The sequence below is a fragment of the Elgaria multicarinata genome, chromosome 1, assembly GCF_023053635.1.
Source record: "Elgaria multicarinata webbii isolate HBS135686 ecotype San Diego chromosome 1, rElgMul1.1.pri, whole genome shotgun sequence".
NCBI classification, from domain to species: domain Eukaryota; kingdom Metazoa; phylum Chordata; class Lepidosauria; order Squamata; family Anguidae; genus Elgaria; species Elgaria multicarinata.
The window spans coordinates 106,316,214-106,340,817 of record NC_086171.1 but is presented as its reverse complement, the minus strand read 5'-3'; the positions used below and the strand labels follow the sequence as shown (position 1 = coordinate 106,340,817).

The window sequence follows — 24,604 nt, the reverse complement described above, 5'->3', positions numbered from 1 at the left end:
TCTGGGATTTAACCAAAGAACACAGGTTGCTAGGGGAATAGTTCCAGGGGTGGGAGTTGCCTTTAACTATAGAGACTTACACCTATTATCCAATTGGACGGAGAGTTTGTTCAATGATACAATTTCTAGTGTTAAAATGTTGGCCAAGGAACAAAGTGAAATAAGGAATGTGGCCTTACAAAATCGCCAAGCCCTTGATTTTATTTTAGCCGCGAAAGGAGGTGTGTGTGTTTTGATCAAGTCCCATTGTTGTATGTATATTTCTGATTATGCACCAAGTATTGACCGCACTATCCATCATATGGAAACGCTGATTCAAGAAGGCCCTTGGAAGAATGAGGGAAGTGATTCTATCTTTTCTTGGCTGTGGTCATGGTTGCCTGATATTAGATGGCTTCGCAGTCTGGTTCCCATAGTGCTCATGGTGTCATTACTGTTTCTTTTATTGCCATGCTGTATTCCCTGCCTTACTGTTTTGATTCGTAATGTGTCTGAGTCAGTCACTCAAAAGCAAATAAGAGTTACCTACATGGCCCTAAGCCAGCAAGATCGAGACTTGAGAGAAGAATACACTACAATACCCCGTGAGAGTAGAAGAAATAAGTGAGACTTCACATCATTTTAAAGAGGAAGTGAGTCTCAAAGGGGGGATTGTAAGAAATGAAGGGGTTAATTGAACTCTAAGCTGCCCTTTGTGTTTTCTGTAGACCCTGCAGGAGGAAGTGGCTGACTCACACATTCCAGAGAGATGTGGAATGGCAGGGAAGGGAGATGGGATTAGGTAAAGGTATCCTGTTTAGCCTACTCCTCACACAGGTTGTGTAAATGTATTCCACTCTGTAGCCCACTCCTCACACAGGTTGTGTAAATGTATTCCACTTTGTATCCCACTCCTCTCACACAGGTTGTGTAAATGTATTCCACTCCCCTTTTTCTTTGTGCATCCCACCCCCTTCATTCCACTCCCCTTTTTCCATTGTCAGCTGACCCTATGTGAATAAAAGTGGTGTGCAAGCTCCGATCAGGGTCCGACCCGGTTCGAGTCGCACCTCAGTATACTGATACGTGGTGTCCTCTGCAGTGCTTTTTCTACGCTCGTCTTTCGTACCTAAGGTCAGGGACAAGAACCTGCCATATTTCTAACAATTTGAATTATATTTTTATTTGCTGAGTTCAGTCTTGCACATTTTATATATATACCGTATTTCTTCGGTTGTAAGATGCCATCGATTGTAAGACGCACACTAATTTCAGTGCCACCAACAGAAAAAAAAGCTTTGATTCCAAGAATAATAATCGCACCCGCGATTCTAAGACGCACCCCGTTTTTAGAGATGTTTATATGGGGGGAAATGTGCGTCTTAGAATCGAAGAAATATGGTATATTTTCATCAAATGGCCAAATATATGACCCCTGCTGGATGCCCAGAAGAAGATAAAACAACTCCAAGGTCTCCAGCCAATCTGCACTGGAGGAAAATTCCTCCCAGACCCCAAAGTGGCAGTCAGTGCTTATCCTGAGCATGTGAGCAGGGGCCAGAACCTCCCAAGCCATTGCTGCTTGCTCAGGCAAACGCACCACCCCATTACCACTAGTATTAAACATCACACTGTTTGTTTCTGCCCTGTCAATTCCATAGCAGACTTCCAGGAGAGAGCACGCATTGCCCTCTGTCCCCAATTGTTTTGTTTGATCAGTATGCTGTGTATTAGGTTCTGAGACTATTCCATCCAATAGCTGCACCATTCCTAGGTACACAGGTCTAGGGTTTGCCCTGCCCTCTTTTAAATCTGGCCACTCTAGTATAGCTCCTGCAGCTTTAACTGTTGTGATGAAGAGGGAATTTCACCAGCTTCTCCATATATACAAATGACACCTGCTGAAATTCCCTTTTCTATGCAACTATTAAAGATGCAGGAGCCTTGTCCTCCTTTTCATATGGTCACCCTACTCAACACTCCTGCGAAAGAGGCGGAAAAACAACGCCCTCTTTTGCAGGCAAGCCGAGAGGTTGCGAAAAGGTAGGTGCTGTTTCTCTTTAAAATCCTAGTAACTAAAAGGGGGTTAGTACTTCCTTTCTAACAGCAGGTGGCACAAAGAGATTAAAAAACCATGTCTTGCAACAGCTGAGTTTTAGTCTGGAGATGAGATGGTGTGGAAAGGACAACAGAAAAACTCAGTGACATGCTAAGAATTGCTAATACTAGGGATTTCCTTCCCAAGTCTGGATTATTGTTGCTTATCAGCCCTGACTTAGATGTTTCAATAACTCCAAGTTACAGCCACACAGTTACTGACGTATGTGGATTAAGTGCAGAGCAGGCACTCAGGGACTCCTCAATCCCAGTTTCAGAGGCACCACTTCCCACCCACTCACACACCCCCAACGCTGAGTGGAGGCGGCTTTTAAACATTAATTATCTGATCTGTGCCATGAACAGGGTACAGCATGCTTGTACATCCTGAAAATGGGTGATTCTAAAATGTTGCAAAAGCTGCAATACGTTCAGATGTATGATGTACTTGAGGTAATGGTCAATGTGACCTGTATATGGAATGTGTCCTGGGCCCCAACAGTTGTCAAAACTGTTATAAAGTGCTTTAAAGCAGTAGTGTAGATCCTGCCTAAGTCTCCCAGCATCCACAGGAAGTCCTCCTCTGCAATCCAAGGCAGGATCTACACTACTGCTTACAATGGTTTATAGGGGTTATGACAACTGTTCAGGCCCAGGACACATTTCATATACTGTTTTAAAAGTGTTATATCCTGCTTGGTGTAGATTGGCCCCTTGTCAGATTCAGTCACGGCCACAACTCAACATTCAGTCTCATGTGTGGGGCTTGCTTTGTAGTGGAGTACAATTTTTTTCACCCCCCAGGGCCAGATGGAGTGATGGGCACCCAGGCACACGCAAACTATTGCACACATACTCATGTGCATACACTCTCTCAAGCACATGCACAGTCTAACACACACTCTTGAGGAGGAGCACTGGAAAGAGGGGTGGAGATATAGATCCCCTCCCCACACCAGATGCAAATAGCAACAATGAAGCGGCAATCTTCATTAAGATTGCTGGCGGGGGAGGGGGAGAGGCTTTAACTTCGTTAGAGTGACCAGATGCAAAGATGGATGGGACTCTGGTATCTTTAATTACGCTTAGGAGAGGGACATTTTAACAGATGCAGCTTGGCTGAGGAAAGCTCCAGCTGCTGGAATTCTACAACACTAGCTGTACTTGGCGTAACATACACCATTGTAGCATATCTTAAAATTTAATTAAATATCATCGTGGGGCACGTGCTGCTTGGAGGCTGCCGATACAGCGCTGTCTGGCAGACCTGGGGGGCAGGGAGGTTGGGGGGAGGGGGAGCAGGTGTCCCCCTCTCCCCAGGGTTCCTGTCAGCCTTGGGCCGCCCGCCCAGCTCGCATGAGATTAGGCTGGGGCCTTGGCTCGCAGCAGGTGAGCGGCCTCCCACCCGGACACCAAGGGCCGCTGCCATGCCTCGCTCATGATCTGGACCCTCTCCCAGGGGTTCCTGTCAGCCTTGGGCCGCCCGCCCAGCTCGCATGAGATTAGGCCGGGGCCTTGGCTCGGAGCAGGCGAGCGGCCTCCCACCCGGACACCAAGGGCCGCTGCTATGCCTCGCTCATGATCTGGACCCTCTCCCAGGGGTTCCTGTCAGCCTTGGGCCACCCGCCCAGCTTGCATGAGATTAGGCCGGGGCCTGGGCTCGCAGCAGGCGAGCGGCCTCCCACCCGGCCACCAAGGGCCCCGGCCGTGCCTCGCTTATGCTCCGGACAGTGGCGCTGGCCCCTTTGTGGGGGTGGGGGAGCGAAGAGGCAGAAAGGGGGGTAGGATTACCTTGGAAAGCCCGGAGGAGTTGGTCGAGGGGCTCAGCATCCTGTATCAGCTGACGTTACATGCTGTTACTGTCGCTTAGCAACCTGTATCAGCTGAAGCCTGCACGGAAACATACCTAAGCATTTTATATATATGAATGGTTGTTCGGATGAACACGCCACACATACTGAGGTGGGGGGAGGGGGGAGCAAGGTTATGCCAGCCAACTCTGCCTGCCACCCAGTGTGTGCACTGACCACACACTCTGCCAGCCACATGTTCATCAAGTACTAATGCATTCGCATAGAACTGTTTTGCGCAAGTTGGATCCTCAGCCAATCAGGTCCCCCCCATTGCATGCAAGAGTTCGACACACACGTGACTGTGCACGTGGAGCTCTTTCTCATGCTCATAGAATGCACTTTCCCATGTACCCCTTTAAACCCCTCGTGCATTCTTTTAATGTGTGAGGGGATTTCATTCTTGAATTTCAGGTGACGGAGAGAAACTATTCTTCTTCCAGAACTTTATATTACAATATAACGTTGTTCCTTAGGCTACGTATGTATTAAACCTCAGCTTTCTATTTGGTGTAGCATAAGTATGCTAACAACTCTGGTGCCCCTGTGACTGAAGTCAGATTCAAGGACATGCTTTTTGCCAAAGAGAAGGCATTTCCTGCTTGCAGTGTGTAAAACCACCGCAAAAGCCTGTAGCTTGCAGGGTTAACAGTTTGAGGCAATCAAGGATCTCTGATTCAATTTCTCTGTGAGATTACGTAACCTCTTCGGGAAAGAACTTTGGTAAGGCTGCCCTGGCCTTTCACCTGAAACAAAGTAGGTGTTTTCCAGCAGCAGCTGAACTTTTTCTCCATTTGAGCAATACTGGGGCCTTTTAAACTCCTCATTTCCAGAAGGAAAACAAACTCTTCTTCTGTTCAATGTGGACCCATTGGAGTTTTCTTGCTTTCACTATAAAATTTAGTAGAGAAAATAGAAGGCTGTGGTTGAAGTAGCAAAAACACAATTGGGGTGTTGAGCACTCAACCACAAAGAGCCACACGTGAAATATAAGATAGATGCAATATATTACAAATGTGGGTGATATATACAGTATTCTTACATATACAGTTCGTAAATAAGTATACAAAACACTTTCTCCTGACTGATACACTGCCTTAAACCCCTCCAAAGAAATCCAACGGTGCAGAAGTCTCCACCATATAGACAATAAAGAAAACAATAACCATAATAGAGTCCAATGTGTCAGCACTAAAGTCTCAATACCATGTTACCAAACAGCATATGGGAAAATATTTTTGTAGTAGAAGTACAGAATTGTATTCCCCGCCCCCCCCCACACTAATCAGGGCGTCTAAATAAACATTCACAATTCTAGGCGTCTAAATAAACAGGTGTCCGGTACAATTCCCGTTTCGAGGAGTCTTCAGCAGTTGGACGCTTGTTCAAAGAAGGAGCCGTGGCTGTATGTTTGGGGTGGAGCTCTCCAACATCGTCTTGTAGTTTTCATGTTTAGATCAGCCACATAATGCTCTCAAGCAGTTGAGACACATTGGACTCTATTATTGTTATTGTTTTCTTTATTGTCTATATGGTGGAGGCTTCTGCACCGTTGGATTTCTTTGGAGAGATTTAAGGCTGTGTATCAGCAAGGAGAAAGTGTTTTGTATACTTATTTAGAAAAGGAAAGGAACCTCTCGTGCAAGCACCGAGTCATTACTGACTCTTGGAGGGACGCCAGCTTTCGCTGACGTTTTCTTGGCAGGCCTTATAGCGGGGTGGTTTGCCGTTGCCTTCCCCGGCCGTTATTCCCTTTCCCCCAGCTAACTGGGTACTCATTTTACCGACCTCGGGAGGATGGAAGGCTGAGTCAACCCGAGCTGGCTGCCTGAAACCAGCTTCCGCTGGGATCGAACTCAGGCCGTGGGGATGGTTTCGGCTGCAGAAACTGCTGCTTTACCACTCTGCGCCACACGAGGCTCAATACTTATTTACGAACTGTATATTATGAACTGTATACAATACTTATTTACGAACTGTATATGTAAGAATACTGTATATATCACCCACATTTGTAATATATTGCGTCTATCTTATATTTCACGTGTGAGTCTTTGTGGTTGAGTGCTCAACACCCCAATTGTGTTTTTGCTATAAAATTGCCATTTCTTTTTTTTTACTGCATTTGTTTCTAGGCCTCTTGGCAGCAACATGACAATAAAACACACACACACACACACACACAGCAGATAGAGATTTTTTCCACCCCTTCTTTCCATGCAAGGAAAACTTAACTTGCTAAAATTGTGTGTGAGTGGCAGTAAATATGTGGCAACCCTCCTGTAATTTATTTATTTTACAACAGTTGTTTGCCTTCCACAAACAAAAGCCATTCTTCTCTCTCAGGCAACAGTGAGCTAAGCCACAATTAGATAATTCATATTCAAGAAATAATCCATTCCTTTATCTTCAGCCATGGCTTATCTTGAACTCCAGGATCCCAGGGAGGTTCTGAGGGGCAATGCTTTATATCAGCCGTCCTCAACCTAGTCCCCTTCTGATATGTTGGATTGCAACACCCATAATTCCCACCCAGCATGCTCATTGGCTAGGATGGCTAGGAATTACAGGAGTTGCAGTTCAACACATCCGGGTTGGGAAAGGCAGCTTTATTTAAAGTAATAATTCTTACAATATACTAAATACTGTATTGCTATATACTTTACTATTGAATATAGGGAGTGAATACACCTGCTCCGGTCTGATTTTACAGCCAGATTGAGGTGGTCTGGATTACAATTAGTTGAAAGAACCACTGGCTTTTGATATCCTTACTGGACATTCATTTTTCATGAAAAAGGTGCATCAGTTAGTGATGCCTTGAAACTCCTTTGAAAAGCTCTTCAGAGTTGCAGCTATTCAGAACCAGAAGCACAATGGCTGAGGCAAAGAGTTTGCAAAGGAAAATGGTTGAGAGGAAGCATTTTCCCCTACTCTTGTTCCAGGTCCAGTTGTTTCAAGATGATGGATGGCAAGTGTGCCTCCCCACCAGATGTTTTTCCCCAACTCCAAGCTAGGCTTGCCAACTTTTCTACTGGGCCCAACTTACATGGAAATGGTATGAGAAGCGCTTTCTGGCTATATCCAGATTTTTGTAAAATCACTTTGGTCTGTCAGCAGCACACCAAGTAAGAAAAAGCAAAGCATGCTCTACCTAAAAACCAACTTTCACAAGTCAAACCGCCCTTGAAACCGCAATACTTTAGGGTTGGGTGGGTGGAGCCCAGCTAGTGAACTGAACGCCATCAACTGCACATGTGCTGCTCAGCGAATGAGAGAGGCTTGCTCCTTGCTGGTTTCAATGCTCCCGTGCTCAGGACATTTTAATGTAAGAGATGAATAACGTTCCATAGTTTACCCCACATCTCTCCCCTTGCATCCATCAGGACTGTGAATAAGCCCTGCTCCCCATACTCCTGTCATAGTAAGGGTGGCGAATGAGTTACTACCCCAGTATAAGAAAGAAAGGCAAATGCTATTTTGGGCTGCATTAATAGAAGTATAGCTTCCAAATCACATGAGGTACTGGTTCCTCTCTATTCGGCCCTGGTTAGGCCTCATTTAGAGTATTGCTTCCAGTTCTGGGCTCCACAATTCAAGAAGGACACAGACAAGCTGGAGCGTGTTCAGAGGAGGGCAACCAGGATGATCAGGGGTCTGGAAACAAAGCCCTATGAAGAGAGACTGAAAGAATTGGGCATGTTTAGCCTGGAGAAGAGAAGATTGAGGGGAGACATGATAGCACTCTTCAAATACTTGAGAAGTTGTCACACAGATGAGGGCCAGGATCTCTTCTCAATCCTCCCAGAGTGCAGGACACAAAATAATGGGCTCAAGTTAAACGAAGCCAGACTCCAGCTGGACATCAGGAAAAACTTCCTGACTGTTAGAGCAGTATGACAATGGAATCAGTTACCTAGGGAGGTCGTGGTCTCTCCCACACTAGAGGCCTTCAAGAGGCAGCTGGACAGCCATCTGTCAGGGATGCTTTAGGGTGGATTCCTGCATTGAGCAGGGGGATGGACTCGATGGCCTTGTAGGCCCCTTCCAGCTCTGCTATTCTATGATTCTGTAACTAAATTGTGACTATCTAGCTAATGCAACATTGCACAATCACACAATTGTGAAAGAGTGATTGTGAAGCCCTGCTCCCAAGTGAAGCCCTTACTATGCCTGTAATCTTGCGTAAATGGCATCTTATGGCTGCTATTTACGCAACATTAGATGGCCGGAAATTCCCCGAGCTGCCATTTTTATGCAAAATGGTGACTCGCTAAGGACAAGGTTGATGCTGGCACTTGTGGATTGCGCAAGCGCCTGGGGTACAGGTCCAGTAAGTGGCTGCAGCTTGGTGAATACGGTCCAGGAGGCTGAACGGGGTGGGGGAGCTGCTGGACTCCACCCCCTCTCAGAGTTCTGTGACGTCACTACACTTGGCAAAGTGCAATTGAGGGCAATGAGTTACTTCCGGGTAGACGTGTTTTGTCCCTGCAAATTTCTCTTGCACAAATCAGTACTGCTTCCACCAGCCCGCACCGAAGCTAGCTGAGGTCACACGGACTCCCAAATTGCACTGAAACCATTATGGCTGGATAACCCGTCACAAAATGAGTTTGGGGGCGGGGGCAGAATGGATTTAGGGCAAGAAATGCTGCACTAGCTATGGAGACAGGCATGCATCATGTGACACAATCAACTTGGGGGCGAAGTAGAACTGAAGTAAAAGGCCCTGTGTAGGTATCACCTCTGGAACTTGTTGCTCCTGTACTATAATTTTAGCAAGAGGTTGACCTGCAAGTTTTAGCAAGTGACAATATTTATTGCCATGCCATGAAAAGCTTTCCCTGATGATTTGAACAGTTCAAGCTGCTGTTGAAGACGCAACAGGGAGCCGGGTTGGATTTTCTTTTCTTGGCTGGTCAAATTACAGTTCTCCTCTTGCCCCGTACAAGTGAATGACGTGCTTTTGCTCCACTTGCATGGAACAAGGCACATGTCTACACGAAGGGCTTGGCCCGGGGTGGCTTTGCAATAGCAGCACGTCATCTACATGATGCAGCCGCCATTGCGAAGCCATCCGGGGCAAACCCTGGAAACTCCGCTCCAAAAAAGTCGGGCACTTAACCCAACTTTTTTGGCAGTGGAACCCATGGCACCGCTGGGTGGCCCCGTGCCTCTGTAAAAGTAAATAAAAATAAAAATGGGGGGAGGAGAGGAACGGGGCCATTCCTCCCCCCCTTTTAATTTTTTTATTATCTATAGCTGCGCAGCTGCGCAGATACAGATAATAAAAAGAAAAATAAGTGGGAGAGAAGGAATGGGCAGCCAGAGGGAGGAGAGGTGGTTCACCTTGAGCCCCTGCCCCCTCTCCTTGCATCCTCCCTCTGGCCGCCCGTTCCTCCACCCCTTTCTTTTTATTTTTATTATCTGTATCTGCACAGCTGCAGAGATACAGATAATAAAATAAAAATTTAAAAAGGGGAGGGAAGAACGGCCCCATTCCTCTCCTCCCCCCATTTTTTTTTACTTTTAAACACTGGGAAAGTTCGCCCTTGCGTTCCTTCCCATGCAGATGTTGGGAAGGAACGCAAGTGCGGACGCGTGGCGCCAAAGCACCACCATAAAGACAGGGGCAAGGAAAAGGGTCTGGTATCAGGAAAACTGTCTTGGTGGGCAATGGCATTACCCCCAAGACCCTGCTGCTGTCACAAATCTGAAACAAGAGGCAGGCCACAAAGTTGGTTCCTGGGTTTAGGCAACTAGGAGCATTAGGAAAATGAAATATAAACTCTGGAGCAGGGATGGACAGAAGATAGATCTCCTGCTGCTTTGGGCATCAACTCCCAGAAGCCCCAACCAGTACGGCCAATGGCCAGGAATGCTGCGCATTGAAGTCTAAAACATCAGATATCTACATTTTGCTCATCTGTGCCCTAGATCAACCTTCCCCAACCTGGAACCCTCCACATGTGTTGGACTACACCTCCAATTATGAGAGTTCCAGTCCAACCGAACTGGGGAGCACCAGGTTGGGGAAGGCTGCCCTAGAGCCCATGGGAAAAGATATGTGAGAAAATGAAATACACACTCTGGAGTACTACCAGGGAGACCATGGTAGTGACCCTGCCTTCTGCTCTCGTTCGCCACACCTACGATTTACCCAACTTAGAACATTGCATTCCTTCCTGCTCTGCCTCCTACCCTCTGCCCACAAGCCTCTGGACCAATCAGAGGAGGGGGAAGGGTTGGGAGTGGATTGACCTTGTAGTGCTTGGCCAAGGTCCTACTATGTCGGCTGTATTTGTGCCAGTGCAGTTAGTCACGTCAGAGCTGGAGTCAAATACAGTGCTTGATGGGGTTGAGAAAATGGCAGAATGTCACTCACTCTTCTGCACCCAGCTGTTTCTTTGTTCTTCAATGGCACACAACAGTGTCCTCATAGTACTATCTTTTCAGTTCAGGATAACTTTAAATTAGTATTTCCCAGGTTTCCAGATAGCTGAGGCACACTTGCTTTCTCAGTTAACATTGAGGGTACACTTTATTTCTGCAGCCCGAAGGACTGGTTTTGAGGGTGGTTTCAGATGGACAGTTCCTAGCACTACCAATCAAAAGACAGCTATTCCATGTTTCCATCCTTAACGGATTTTCTTTAGAAAGAAAAAGGATGAAAGTAGCAGCAGAAAAACATGGGCAGGAGGTTTATAATGGAAGACAATGGCAGCTGGGCCCTCTGTAAAATTCTGTGAAGGCAGGGTGGTTGCACAGTAAAAGCCTCATCTGGAAGCACTTGAAGGCCTTTGCTAGACCTGCTTGAAAATCCGTGATGCAGGAGGGGAGAGCCTGTGATACAACTATCACGGGCTGTCGTCCCAGTCTACACGTCAGATGCGACGGGCTGAAGGAAAGCCCTGTCGCGTCCGCCATTTTTTTTCATCTTAAAGGGCCGGCTGCACACGAGCGACCCAAGGTAAGGTTTGTTTTTTTAAAAAATAATAATTTCCCCACTCCCCCCACCCTGCTCCTGTGGAGCGCTGCGGCCCGTGCGCAGCTTCTCCCGGCTATGCGTGAGTAACCACGTGTAGCCGGGAAAAGCAGCGGAACGGGCTACACCTTCCACGATCCCGGGCTCAGCCCAGGACTGTGGAAAAAGCAGGCCCAAAGAGGTAGGCTATATCCCGGGCCAGGCAGGGTTGATCCCTGCCTGAGCTCAGGATCCCGTGCGTCATCTGGACACACAGGGGCGATCCCGGGTATCAGCTCGGGATATAACCTGGTCTAGCAAAGGCCTTAGACCAGCCTTCCTCAACCTGGGGCGCTCCAGATGTGTTGGACTACAACTGCAGTCCAACACATCTGGAGCGCCCCAGGTTGAGGAAGGCTGCCTTAGACTATGTAAGAATAAACCTTGCCTACCCTCTGTGTTTCTGCCTGAGTTACTAATGAGGGCCACAAGCTGCCCACCCCTACCTTACCTCATAGATGGGGACCTACCCCTGTTTGCTGGTTTCCGGTTAGAATACTTTGACAAATGTGTGTTTGCCAGGTAATGGTAAGCCTATGCGGCAGAGTCTTGCTATTTACTGTTTTACTCTGTACAGCACCATGTACATTGATGGTGCTATATAAATAAATAAATAAATAATAATAATAATAATAATAATAATAATGTAGGGCATTTGTAGGGTAGAACTGATGAGTGGGTGGGGTGTGTGCTTAATCCTTCTTCCACCTCTTGCCAGGGCTTTCCCTCACATGCACTTATTTCTGGTTTTAAAGCTGGTTGGGGAGGGAAGCCAGGGGGGCAGCAATGCCCCCAAGGCAGGACTTTGGGACAGAGGATGAGAATAAGGGTCCTCCACCAGAGCAGGTCTGTCTTACTGTATTTTGAAGTAACTAAGGTAATATAAGTTACTGTCACGAATCTAAAATTTCCTAACTGCACTACAGCCAAGGGGAATTTATGGAGAAGAAAATTATTGGGTGGGAGAAGAATTAATTACACCCTCACACCTACTGATTCTTCCTTGCAAATGCCACCCCACAACCACAATTTCACTACAAGGTAAACACAAGCTCGAAAAGTCTCTATTTGCCTCCGAGTTCCACTCCACATAGAAACCAATTAAATGTGCTGTGTGATCCTATGCGTACCTACGTGAAAGTAAGTTCACTGAATTCAGTGGGAGTTATTCTGAGGTAAGCGTGCACAGAACAGATGCTTCAGCCCTCTTTCCTTCCAGCCCATTTTCTGAAGCCACTGGTTCTATGTTGCCCTAGATGCGTCGCTGACGCACATCACAGCCAAGCCTATCAGTGCCAGATGGAGCTCCTTTTTAGAAAAATAGAAAAAAGAAGAAAGCCTTCCAGCGCAACTCAGATAAACTGCTGACCTTCGCTAAATTCAAAAATCGCTTTGAAACCAGCGATCGTCAACCCTTGACCTGGCAGCTTCTTCAAAGCTAGTCCAGGACCTTTGTGGGTCTTTCAATATTTATTTGTTATAAAAGCAAATTGAGCACATAGGCCTCTGGCTCTGTGTGGGAATTTCATCAACCCTGATACCTGAAATCCAGAGGCTCCCAGTCCGCTAGTGTCCGCACAAGGTCAGTGCAGGCTCCACCTGTTCAAATCGTTCAAAGTGACCCTCCTTCATCCTGACGGTTATGATCAGACATAGAAAAACCTTCACTAAGGGGCAGTATATTATCGGCAAAATCAAATGCTAAAGCTTTTCCTGGACTGTTTCAAAGCAAGAAGCAACGGCATGACTGAACAATCTCTCACAATAAAATCTCTCTTTCATTCATTTGTATTCTGCCCGATGACACTTCTCTGGGTGGATTGTAGATAAAGCTAAAGGAATAAAACACAGTACAAGACCCACCCACCCCAATGCAACATATGTAATAACACCTGCAAAATCTAAAATGCCTTCGAATGAAAACAACAACCCAGCATGCTAGGGAGAAAGGTTCATCTTCCCCCTAACATGCATTTTGCTATACAGTTTTTCAACAGTCAGGCCCAATTACGTGGCACGCGGTCCTGTTGCACATCTTTGACCAGTGTCTTCCTGGTAGATATGGGTGCTTCCAGATGGAGGGCTCCTACCCAAAGGCGTTGTGCAGCAATTCTGTCTTTTCTTCTTCTTTCCTTAACAGATTTTCTGCGTTAAGGAAAAAGATGGGAGAAGTGTGAGTGCAAGACAACAAGGACTGGACCCCTGGCGAATGAGGCAGGGCAATGGTGTGATAAAAGCCTCATCTGGAAGCATCTGACTTGAGACCTGAGCTTATCATGGTCAGAGTTTCGGCCCCCATAACTGTTCCTTGGCTGCTGCTTATGCAAGGTGGATAAACTCTGAGCTTGATCACATCATGGCCTTCCTCTAGACATTCTTTAGGCATTGTGGTAGATGTGGTCATGCATTTCTTGTAAACCTCTAGTGTTGTTCTCAGCAGTTTTCAGGGGTGTTTCCAGCTCTTGAGCAAAACTGGAAAGACGTGAGCAGTAACTTGGATTTATGAAGCTTTACCTCCTCTTTCTTTAGACAGAAGTAGAAAACATGTCTTCCCCTTTATTTCTGAACTGCTTGTTTGCCTGAATGATTAGCAGATTAGGACCCTCTCTGTCTCTTTCCAGGGTGCTTCTTCCAACCCAGCTATCTTTCTTTCTCTCATAAGGAACTTTAGGATCTGGTCCGTCCTGTGTTTGGAGAAAGAGGCTTTAAGGCAAGGCCAGACATGCCTGGAAAAAAGCACCTAGTTACCACCCGGAGATTGATGTTATGCATTTATATCCCTGATGAAGCTGGTATGAGAAATGGAGCCTTTTTTGTGCTTTATCTCTTATTAGGTGAGGAATAGAGTCAAGGGCTTTCCCTTCCATGGCAAAGGGGCCAGGGCAAGATGCTTCTGGGCCCTATGGGAACCCCCCCCCCCATGGGCCTTATCAGGCCCATTGGCCAGAGGTTCCCCTTCCCTGATCTAGAGTTACTAGTGGTTCCCTGACAGGACACAATTTTATTGATCAGAACAGCGTACGGTACAGCATGCACTTTAAACAGGCCCTGATTGGCCAATCTTAATTTGTGATAAAAGAGATAAAATATTTAAATTAGGTTTCACAACTCTGTATCTAAAATTAAACTAGGGTGACCATATGAAAAGGAGGACAGGGCTCCTGTATCTTTAACATTTGTATTGAAAAGGGAATTTCAGCAGGTGTCATTTGTATATATGGAGAACCTGGGGAAATTTCCTCTTCATCACAACAGTTAAAGCTGCAGGTGCCCTGCCGTCTTTTAAATCTGGTCTCTCTAGTATAGCTCCTGCAGCTTTCACTGTGGTGACGAAGAGGGAATTCACCAGGTTCCCCATATATACAAATGACACCTGCTGAAATTTCCTTTTCAATACAACTGTTGAAGATACAGGAGCCCTGCCCTCCTTTTCATATGGTCACCCTACTTATGCCCTCTAAGATCGTAATATATAATAAAAAGAGGGTCAGTGGGTTATGCAGGTAGGGTAGGACTGACGTACAAAGCGGGTCCCTGCCGTACAAGTGTGCTTAGCCGGAGGGCAATCGGCGCCAGAGAACAGAACGTGAGTCAGTAAATAAGGGAGGAGTGAAGGAAATGGAGGCAGTGGATTTCTCAGCCTCTCTCACTAGAGGGTGCTGATCCCACACTGGCCCAGTCACCAGGCCTCCTCCACTCAAGAGCTTTGCCGTGTAAACAAGGTTTGAGAATAGCTCTCAGCAGAGGCAGGTGGTGGGGAATGAGTGTGAAGCAAGATGAATTCTGAATAGCACAGTCCTCCTAGACACCTAGCACAGAAATCTATTTTATTTCTATGAAGCACGTCTGTTCTGATATGCAAGAAACAGGGGATGAAGTGAAACCGAGCAGGGGATGAAAGCTGATCCCTTCTGGAATTTCCTTTAGCTGGGACACGGAGAAAGTGAAAATGGCAACAAATAATGGGTAATACTGGAAGAACTGCTGACAGTGTGGATTAGCCAAGGAGGACAGGGTTCCTGTTGCTTTAACCATTGCGTAAAAGATGGCACTTCTGTGGGTGCAGTTTGTTTGGTAAGGGTGAGAAAAGCTGCGCTGGCTAAAATCCCCCTCTTCTGCATACCCAATAAAGCTGCAGAAGCCTCATCCTCCTTTGCATGCCTTTTGCAGGATAAGCTTGTAGTCTAACTAGATTCCAAAAGGGACAAGGCAGCTGCCCCTTTAAGACCTTTGCAGTAGAACATTATTCTGCAAGAGTTTGCAAAGCAACAGCAGAGACTTGACCAATGACTCTCCCTTTCAGAGCTTTCAAAGGGACAGAACCCTTTTCCCATTAAGAATATGGTTACCCTTACATGTGCAGCCAATTACAGTGGGCACAATAACACTAGTTTAGTGCCTTGAGTGTTGCTATCAGACCCGCTTCTGCCACAGACCCACCAGAAAGATCATTAGGTAGATACAAAGGAGCATAACATGGGCTTCTGTGTCTTTAGCTGTGAAGAAGAGAAATGTTGGTAGGTGCAGCATCCATGGGGGTAAGAAAAGCCACAGTTGCTTAACATATTTCTTTCACGTAGCTTTTTTCACTTTCGCCAGTTAGTGCTGATGTTATCACAAATCGCACGAAGGGTTATTTCACTTACTACAAGACAAAGAAGAGAGTGAACCAGATGTTGAAAAGGGCAAAAAAAAATGGTTTTAACATAGCTGTTGTAGTACAACATGTTTTGGAATCAAAGACTCCTTCCTCAGGAATTTGCAAGATTTTTTTTAGCACCTCTTGAGATATAGCAGCCTTGAAGTCAGTTTTAGAACAAAAGACCAATGTTTTTCTTTCTTTCTTTTCTCATTTACGAACAGCTTCTGTGTAAAGGAAGGAAAGGAAAGGAACCTCTAATGCAAGCACTTGAGTCATTGCTGACTCCTAGAGGGACGCCTGCTTTCGCTGACCTTTTCTTGGCAGACTTTGTAGTGGGGTGGTTTGCCATTGCCTTCCCCAGTCACAGTTACCTTTCCCCCAGCTAGCTGGATACTCATTTTACCGACCTTGGAAGGATGGAAGGCTGAGTCGACCTGAGCTGGCTGCCTGAGAACCAGCTTCTGCTGGGATCAAACTCAGGCCGTGGGGAGAGTTTCGGCTGCAGTAACTGCCGCTTACCACTCTGTGCCACATGAGGCTCTAATAGTGCAATCTCATGCATGTCTACTCAGAAGTAAGGCCAACTGAGTTCAGTTTGTCTTACTCCCACGTAAGTAGGTATACACACATACTAGGGAGTAAGCCCATAAAACTTTGTTGAACTAAGTTAACATATATAGGATCAGGCTGCAAAAGCACTGTTTTACCTCTCTCATGCAAGTGTGTACATGTGTGAACAACTTTACTGCAAAGCTGCATGCAGTCCATATGGGTAAATGGAGGTGCATCTTCTTTAGGGTGACCATATGGAAAGGAAGACAGGGCTCCTGTATCCTTAACAGTTGTATAGAAAATGGAATTTCAGCGGGTGTCATTTGTATGCATGCAGCACCTGGTGAAATTCCCTCTTCATCACAACAGTTAATGCTGCAAGAGCCCTGCTCTCTTTTGTATCTGTCACTGTAATAGCTCCTGCCGCTTTAACAGTTGTGATGAAGAGGGAATTTCACCAGGTGCTGCATGTATACAAATGACACCCGCTGAAATTTCCCTTTCCTATGCAACTGTTGAAGATACAGGAGCCCTGTCCTCCTTTTCATATGGTTACCATAATCTTCTCCCTGTTCTAGCTAGACTGGCATCTGACAATAACAGGAGCCTCACTTAACACAAATAAATAGAAATCAGATGGGTTGGTTGGTGCTGATGAGGGATAATTAATGTGATTCTCAGGTTACCTGTGAAAACATATTAATGCTCTCCTCCTTTGGGAAGGGCCATGGTTCAGTGGAAGGGCACATGTTTTTCATACAAAGAGTATAGAGTTTCTGCTACACTTTTAATAGTTGCTCAAAAGAGGGAATTTCAGGAGGTACACTTTGTCATGCAACCCTAGCTCCAGGTTCAATCCCTGGAAACTCCTGGTAGGGCTGGTAAGACAGCTCTTGGAAGCTCTGGAGAGTCACTACTAGAGATAAGCCATGCATGCTGAGTTAGATGTGCTAATAGCTTTCTACTTTCCTCATCCATTAAAGAAAGGATTTAATTTCTGTACGTTTGGTAGAAAATCAAACAAATTAATGATTGTAAAAGACTTAATTCATTAAAGCACTGTACATGCAATACAAAACAAATATACTTGTGCATGTCAGTAATTTCCTGCCTGTCCAGCAGCCACACGACTGCAGATTTTGTATGGGGGTAAAAAGAGATTGGACTAATCTTAAATATAACCCCAAGCCTAGTTTTTGGCATGTGTTTTGTGTTGGACAATTCCAAGGACATACTCATTAATTAGGAGTACACAAAATTATTAAATTAATTTGTCCTTTCCTTCTCCCCTTCCCTGCAATCCAATTTCTCCCCTAGTTGAGCAATTTGGTTCAAATGACCAGATATGAACTTGTTTGCATAATAGGAGTTTGTCTACTGTGAAATAACCAACCATTTTCAGTGACCCCAAAACCTGGTATAAAACAAAGCACCATTTGATCAAAGCACTAAGAGAGTTGAAGAAGAGACAGGGTGAATCCAGGTGACTTGGGTTGAATGGATAACCGGATAACCAGAATTTGCACTAGGACCGTCCTCCCCAACCTGGTGCCCTCCAACTGTGTTGGATTACAACTCCCACCATCACCAACTAATGCAGCCATTCTGGCTGGGGATAATGGCATTTTGATTCAATGCATCTGGAGGGCACCAGGTTGGAGAAGGCTGCCCTAGGGTAAGCAAAAGAATTTGCCTTACTTGATCGGACCAATCCCACCTTGTCCAGCATTCACAACCAGGATATAAACGTAGTAACAATCCACAGTTGCAATCAGATATATGGTGCCTTTGAAGAGGAAAGTTTCATCTAGCTCTTATATCTAACAGCTTCCATGAATTTGTCCACAATCTTTTAAAAAATCATCTAAATTAATGGCTATCACTACCTTTTGTTTGAATAACCACCTACTCATTAATAGAGAGGACAAAACATGGCATGGATTTTCAAATGTCAGGATAAGTACTATGATTTAAGTAGAAATACAATTCATCGCAACATAGAGTGTTAACTGGGTGACCTCCTATGTACTTTGCTCAGTCTTGACCAACTTCAAGATGGGCAACTTCAAGGCCTCTCTCTGTTCATTCTTCTTAGATAAACTGGACTTGGACAGCCTTCTAAATAGTGGACTATCCTCTGAGAGCCCCTCGAATAGAAGACTGTCTTCTGTAAATTAGAACAAATGGCCACCTCACATTTCGTGGTAGTGAATTCTGTAAATTAATGATGCACTGAATGAAGGAGCATTTTGAGAGAAACACTATTTCCCAACTTTTACACGTCCGCTGTGTAAAACTAAATGTTTCAAGCCCATTTCCTTTTTGTGTCACGGAAACAGTCCAAGAGCCAATGAAGGCAGTAAAGTATCGGAGTAATACATTTATAATGTCTGGTCCCAGTTAGAGCTGTTGCAGCCATATTTTGGCCTAACTGAAGTTTCCAGACTCTCTTCAAAGGCAGTCCTACATACCAAAATCCAAACAGGAAGTTATTACTGAAGCCAGATTATCTCAGTCCAGATGGTGACAGGATTGTTATCATTTAACACAGAATGCACAACCTTTTGGGGCCCATGGGCACATTTGGCAATTTGAGAAACTCCTGGGCACCACCACAAAATGGCTACCATGGGAGGTGTGGTTAGTTACAAAGGACTCAGTCAGTGTTGCATGCCAGGCTAATGGTGCCTGGCATGCAACACCAATTCAAATAAGCCACGGTGGGTTGTTTTGATCATGCAAACCAGATTAAACCATAGTTTAATTTACCAGCAGTGGTTGTTGCACTGTGCCAGGTGCCCACGGGTGCCATTTTTGTATGGCATCCGTTTTGCTGTATCATACGAACTCCAGGTGGCTGGGGCTGAGGGTTACACAACCCTCAAATAACCTATGCCCTGTTTTAGGGTTATTAAAGGGTTGTCTACCCTTCAAACAACCCCTGACACCTGGGTTTAAACAACACAACAAGCCATGTGTGAACCTAGGTGAGTGCCCATGGGCATCATGTAAAACTGATGCCTGTGGGTGCACAGCACAACGTCACAGCCCTTGCAGTTATATTAAGCCACAGGGGGCTGTTGTGTCATGCAAACCAGACCAATGTCTGGGACTGTTTTACCTTATATAAAAAGGTAAGGGAAGACATAAGAGGTGTACAAAATTAGGTATTGTATGGAGAAATACTACCCTGTTTCCCCGAAAGTAAGACATCCCCCGAAAATAAGACCTACTTCCAGTTTTGCCTCTCGCTGTAATATAAGGCATCCCAACGAAAATAAGACCTTTTTTTTTGTTCAACAATAAATGTGTACCGTATTCTTCTTCATGGAAAAATAAGACATCCCCTGAAAATAAGACCTAGCGCATCTTTGGGAGCAAAAATTAATATAAGACACTGTCTTATTTTGGGGGAAACACGGTACAACCTGGGACATTCCATGAAGCTGAATGGTGGGAGATTCAGGACAGATAAAAGGAAGTACTTCTTTAGAGGGCACATAGTTACACTATGGAATTCACGATTACAAGATGCTGCGATGACCATCAGCTTGGATGGCTTTTAAAGACTTCATGGAGGATAAGACTATCGGTGGCTACTAGTCATGATGAGTGAATATTCCTTCCAATATCAAAGGGAGTGTGCCTGTGTACACCAGTAGCTGGGGAACAAAAACAAGAGGTGGGGCAGTTTGCTACTGCACTCATATCCTGCCTATGGACTTCCCAAATGCAGCTGGCTGGCCTGTGTTGAACAGAATATTGGACTAGATAAGGCTTTGGTCTGATTCTGCATGGCTTTTCTTATGTTCTTATAATACTAGGAATTGATGAATAGGATATCCACAAGATACCCTCTGGCGGCATTTGGCAAATTAAAAAGGTATTCAGGTATCGTTTCATTTTTAGAGCTGGCACAGGATAGTGATTAAAGGACAAAGTAGATACGGTGCTAAGACATCATTACAATTTTTAAAAAATAATAATAATAATAGCGGGTTGGGAGGTTGTTTTTCATTGTCTTGTCCTGTAGTCTTGGATGAGTTTCAGTTGGTACAGCTCGAGGATGTGGACAAGGTGCTTGGACAGGTCCGCGTGACCACCTCTGTATTGGATCCTTGCCCCTCTTGGCTAATAAAAGCTAGTAGGGATGGAACAGCCGGCTGGGCCAAGGAGGTGATTAATGCCTCTCTATGAGAGGGAGTGGTCCCAGACCATCTGAAAGAGGCGGTAGTGAGACCACTCCTGAAGAAAACTTCCTTGGACCCGGAAAATCTTAGTAACTACAGGCGGTAGCAAATGTTCCATTCCTGGGCAAGGTCCTTGAGCGGGTGGTGGCGGGCAAGCTCCAGACAATCTTGGATGAGACTGATTATCTGGATCCATTTCAGTCGGGTTTCACGCCTGGCTTTGGCACGGAAACAGCCTTGGTCGCCCTGTATGATGACCTATGTCGGGAGAAGGACAGGGGGAGTGTGACTTTGTTGATTCTCCTTGATCTCTCAGCGGCTTTCGATACCATCGACCATGGTATCCTTCTGGAACGTCTGGCTGAGTTGGGAGTGGGGGGCACTGCATTGCTGTGGTTTCGCTCCTACTTAGCAGGACGGCTCCAGAAGGTAGTGCTTGGGGGACATTGCTCGGCCCCGTGGACTCTCCAGTATGGGGTTCCGCAGGGGTCGGTCTTGTCCCCCATGCTGTTTAACATGTACATGAAACTGTTGGGTGCGGTCATCCGGAGTTTTGGAGTGCGCTGTCATCAGTACGCTGATGACACGCAGCTCTACTGCTCCTTTTCATCCTCATCAGGTGTGGCTGTGGATGTGCTGAACCGGTGCTTGGCTGCGACAATGGACTGGATGAGGGCTAATAAACTGAAACTCAATCCAGACAAGACTGAGATGCTGCTGGTGGGTGGTTCCTCTGATTGGATGGGGGGTGTTCAACCGGTTCTGGATGGGGTTGCACTCCCCCTGAAGGAGCAGGTTCGTAGCTTGGGGGTTCTCCTAGAACCATCTTTGTCACTTGAGGCTCAGGTGGCCTCAGTGGCACGGAGTGCTTTCTACCAACTTCGGTTGGTGGCCCAGCTACGCCCCTATCTGGACAGGGATAACTTAGCTTCAGTTGTCCATACTTTGGTAACTTCCAAATTAGATTACTGCAATGCCCTCTACATGGGGCAGCCTTTGAAGACGGTCCGGAAGCTGCAGCTTGTGCAAAGTGCGGCAGCCAGATTGATAGCTGGAACAGGGAGGTTTGACCATATAACACCGATTCTGGCCCGCTTGCATTGGCTGCCTATATGTTTCCGAGCCCAATTCAAGGTGCTGGTCTTAACCTATAAAGCCCTACATGGCTTGGGACCACAATACCTGATGGAACGCCTCTCCCGACATGAACCTACCCGTACACTGCGCTCAACATCTAAGGTCCTCCTCTGAGTGCCTACTCCGAGGGAAGCTCGGAGGATGGCAACAAGGGAGAGGGCCTTCTCAGTGGTTGCCCCCCGACTGTGGAATGATCTTCCCGATGTGGCTCGCCTGGCGCCAACATTGTTATCTTTTCGGCGCCAGGTCAAGACTTTTCTCTTCTCCCAGGCATTTTAACAGCATTTAACAATGCTAAGTTTGTTTTTAATGGACCCCAGAATTGTTGTTTTTAAATGGATACTGTTGTTTTATACTATTTTTATGTTTTTTTAAAACTTTTGTATACTTTTAATATTTACTATTTTTAATTGTTGTAAACCGCCCAGAGAGCTTCGGCTGTGGGACGGTATATAAATGTAATAAAATAAATAAATAAATAAATAAAGACAAAGGCATGCAGGGAGGGGATGTTTAACCTTCCACCCTCCCCTATAGTCCCAATGAAATCAATTCCCAGCTCCTATTATCCCTAAAAGGAAAACTTTCATTAACATCAGTAGGAACTTATTCTGAGGAACTTTAGAGCTTTGGCTATTAGGCAGTATAAAAATGTAATAAATAAACAAACAAATAAATAAATAAAATAAAACTTGGAGGGAGACCATCATACTGTGATTATGATGAAAATCAAACACACATACCACGCCATGTTTGCTATTGCAGTTAAATATATATATATATATATATATATATATATATATATGTAATGACACATTTAGCATCACATCCACTTTGATCCTAAGATCGTGAGCTTTAGGTCCAGAAATTCATGGTTCAAATCTCACTTCAGTCACTAGATGCCTTCTGCCATCCCACCATTCCGCCAATGCCCCCTCCCCCCCCCCCCCGCAGTAACATCATCATACTGGCCTTCGTTGAAGGGATATTGTAAGGCTTACTAAAGTGATGTATTGGGAGTTCATTGAACCCTCGTTACTGATGTCAAATCATAATTCCACTTCTGCTTGTGTACTTTTGGGACTCTTAGGCTTCATCTTGACAAACACAGAAGGAAAGCGCATTGCTCTTATTCTTTGCAGTATGATGAAATTGGCTTTGCTCCATCAGTGTTATAATACAGCAGAGCTGGCTGTCCCTAAAACGCGGATTTTCAGTTCCGGGAAAAACATATTTCTGGTTGCGGGGAGGGGCGCGGGAGTAATAGCTGCCACCGCCTTCCACCCATTATGCCCACTGTTCTGAGAAGAAGCAAAAATCCCAAGTTATTCAAGGCATTTGTGGAGGGATCTTTTATCCTTTACTTTGCTGATGCACAGCTGTGCATCTCCAGTTTATAAAAATAGAGATCTGCTGCGTTCCCTGCCAGGGAAGCAGCAGATCTCTATTTTTATAAACTAGAGATATACAGTTGTGCATCAGCAAACTAAAGGATAAAAGCTCCCTCTAAAAATGCGCAGTTTCAGATATAAATTGGGATGAATTAACACAGCATCAGGGAAGTTAATTAACACACCCCTGTCCTTTGCCTGGCTTCCGGCAACTAATCAGGGAGCAAGGTCACCATGGTGGAAGGGCCACGGTGACCTCGCTTTGAAGAAAAAAGTCAGGGTAAGTTCCCAACTTTTTTTACTGTGCAGCATCAACAGAAAGCCCCACCAGGGCTGCAAGGTGGCAGGTGTATCGCATAACTGACCTGGCAACACTGCGGGCTTAGAAGACATATAGACAGCCCACCAAAAGCATTTTCCCACTCTCCACCCCGACCGCAGCCTGGCACCAAGGGTTTTCCAGCTAATTTCTTGGATCTAGCAAAAACATTTTGAGGAGTACAATTATAGCCTTAGATCTAGACCTTAGAAAGCTACCATTGTTGTGTGTGAAGACATGGAATTTCAGGCAAGAAAATGACTTGGCACAGGGCATTTCTAATGTAAACCCCTCGCCTCCACACATAACACAATATACAGGACAGGTACTGGGGACTGGGCCTTTTCACTGGTGGCCTCACATCTTTTGAACCACCATTAAAAACATCATTGAGTTTTAAGCTGATTTTTAAAATACTTTTTTATCAATGGTTTTACTTGTCTACTGTTTTAATGGTTTTATTTTTAATGTTTTATTATCTTTGATATAATAAAACAAGGAAGTGAGGCAGGTGGCTACCAGGAGGAGGGCTTTCTCTGCTGTGGCACCCTGGTTGTGGAACGATCTCCCCAGAGAGGTTCGCTTGGCACCTACATTGTTTTCCTTTCGTCGCCAGCTGAAGACCTTTTTATTTTCTCAGTATTTTAACAACTAATTTAACTTAAATTTAAACTTTGCTGTTTTAATCTCATATTTTAACCTATATTAATTTTTGCTGTGTCGTTTTATTCTGGTTGTGCTTTTTATATTATATTTCGTATGTGTGTTTTAAATTTGTTGGTTGTTTTTATGCTCTTCATGGTTTTAATTTTTGTGAACCGCCCAGAGAGCTTTGGCTATTGGGCGGTATAAAAATGTAATAAATAAATAAATAAATTTATTCATTGCTATAAGCCACCCTGTGATATTTGTCCCTGAAACATGAGACATAAATACATTAGGGGCACAAGCCTATGCAAACCTAAACAGCTTGGGGCCAGGTTATTTGAAGAAAAAATGTAATAAATAAATAAAATGTTTAGGCATAATGCTGGGAATTGTAGGCCGACAGAAAGCTCTGGCGTGGGCTGGTCCATGAAGTCACGAAGAGTCGGAAACGACTGAACGAATAAACAACAAACCCCCCATCTAAACACGCACAGGAACAAATAAATTAATAAAACAGATACAATAGCGAACCCACCCACCCCAAAAGGAAACTCAGCCTCTTGTTAGCATCACTTGTGAAAAACGAAAATAGCTAAATGAATCGACTGTTGTGGAACCTGTAGCACTTTAAAATCGCTTGACTTTTTTGAGAGGGAGGAGCACATTTAAGGTCCATTAGCTCGAACTGACAACGCTGTTGACAACCCCGATTTCTTATTCTGTTTCCAGAGAATGTTATGTAAAGGCAGCTCCTTGATGTAAACACTTCGCAAAG

General features: G+C 45.2%; 1 long non-coding RNA gene across 1 annotated transcript; it reads left to right on the top strand.

The window, feature by feature from the left end:
* Positions 1-1,817: 1,817 nt before the first annotated feature.
* On the top strand, positions 1,818-23,966 carry LOC134392650 (uncharacterized). Its single transcript, XR_010025052.1, has 3 exons — positions 1,818-2,022; positions 19,969-20,027; positions 23,681-23,966. It is a non-coding gene; the product is annotated as an uncharacterized LOC134392650 (long non-coding RNA).
* The last annotated feature ends 638 nt before the right edge of the window (positions 23,967-24,604 follow it).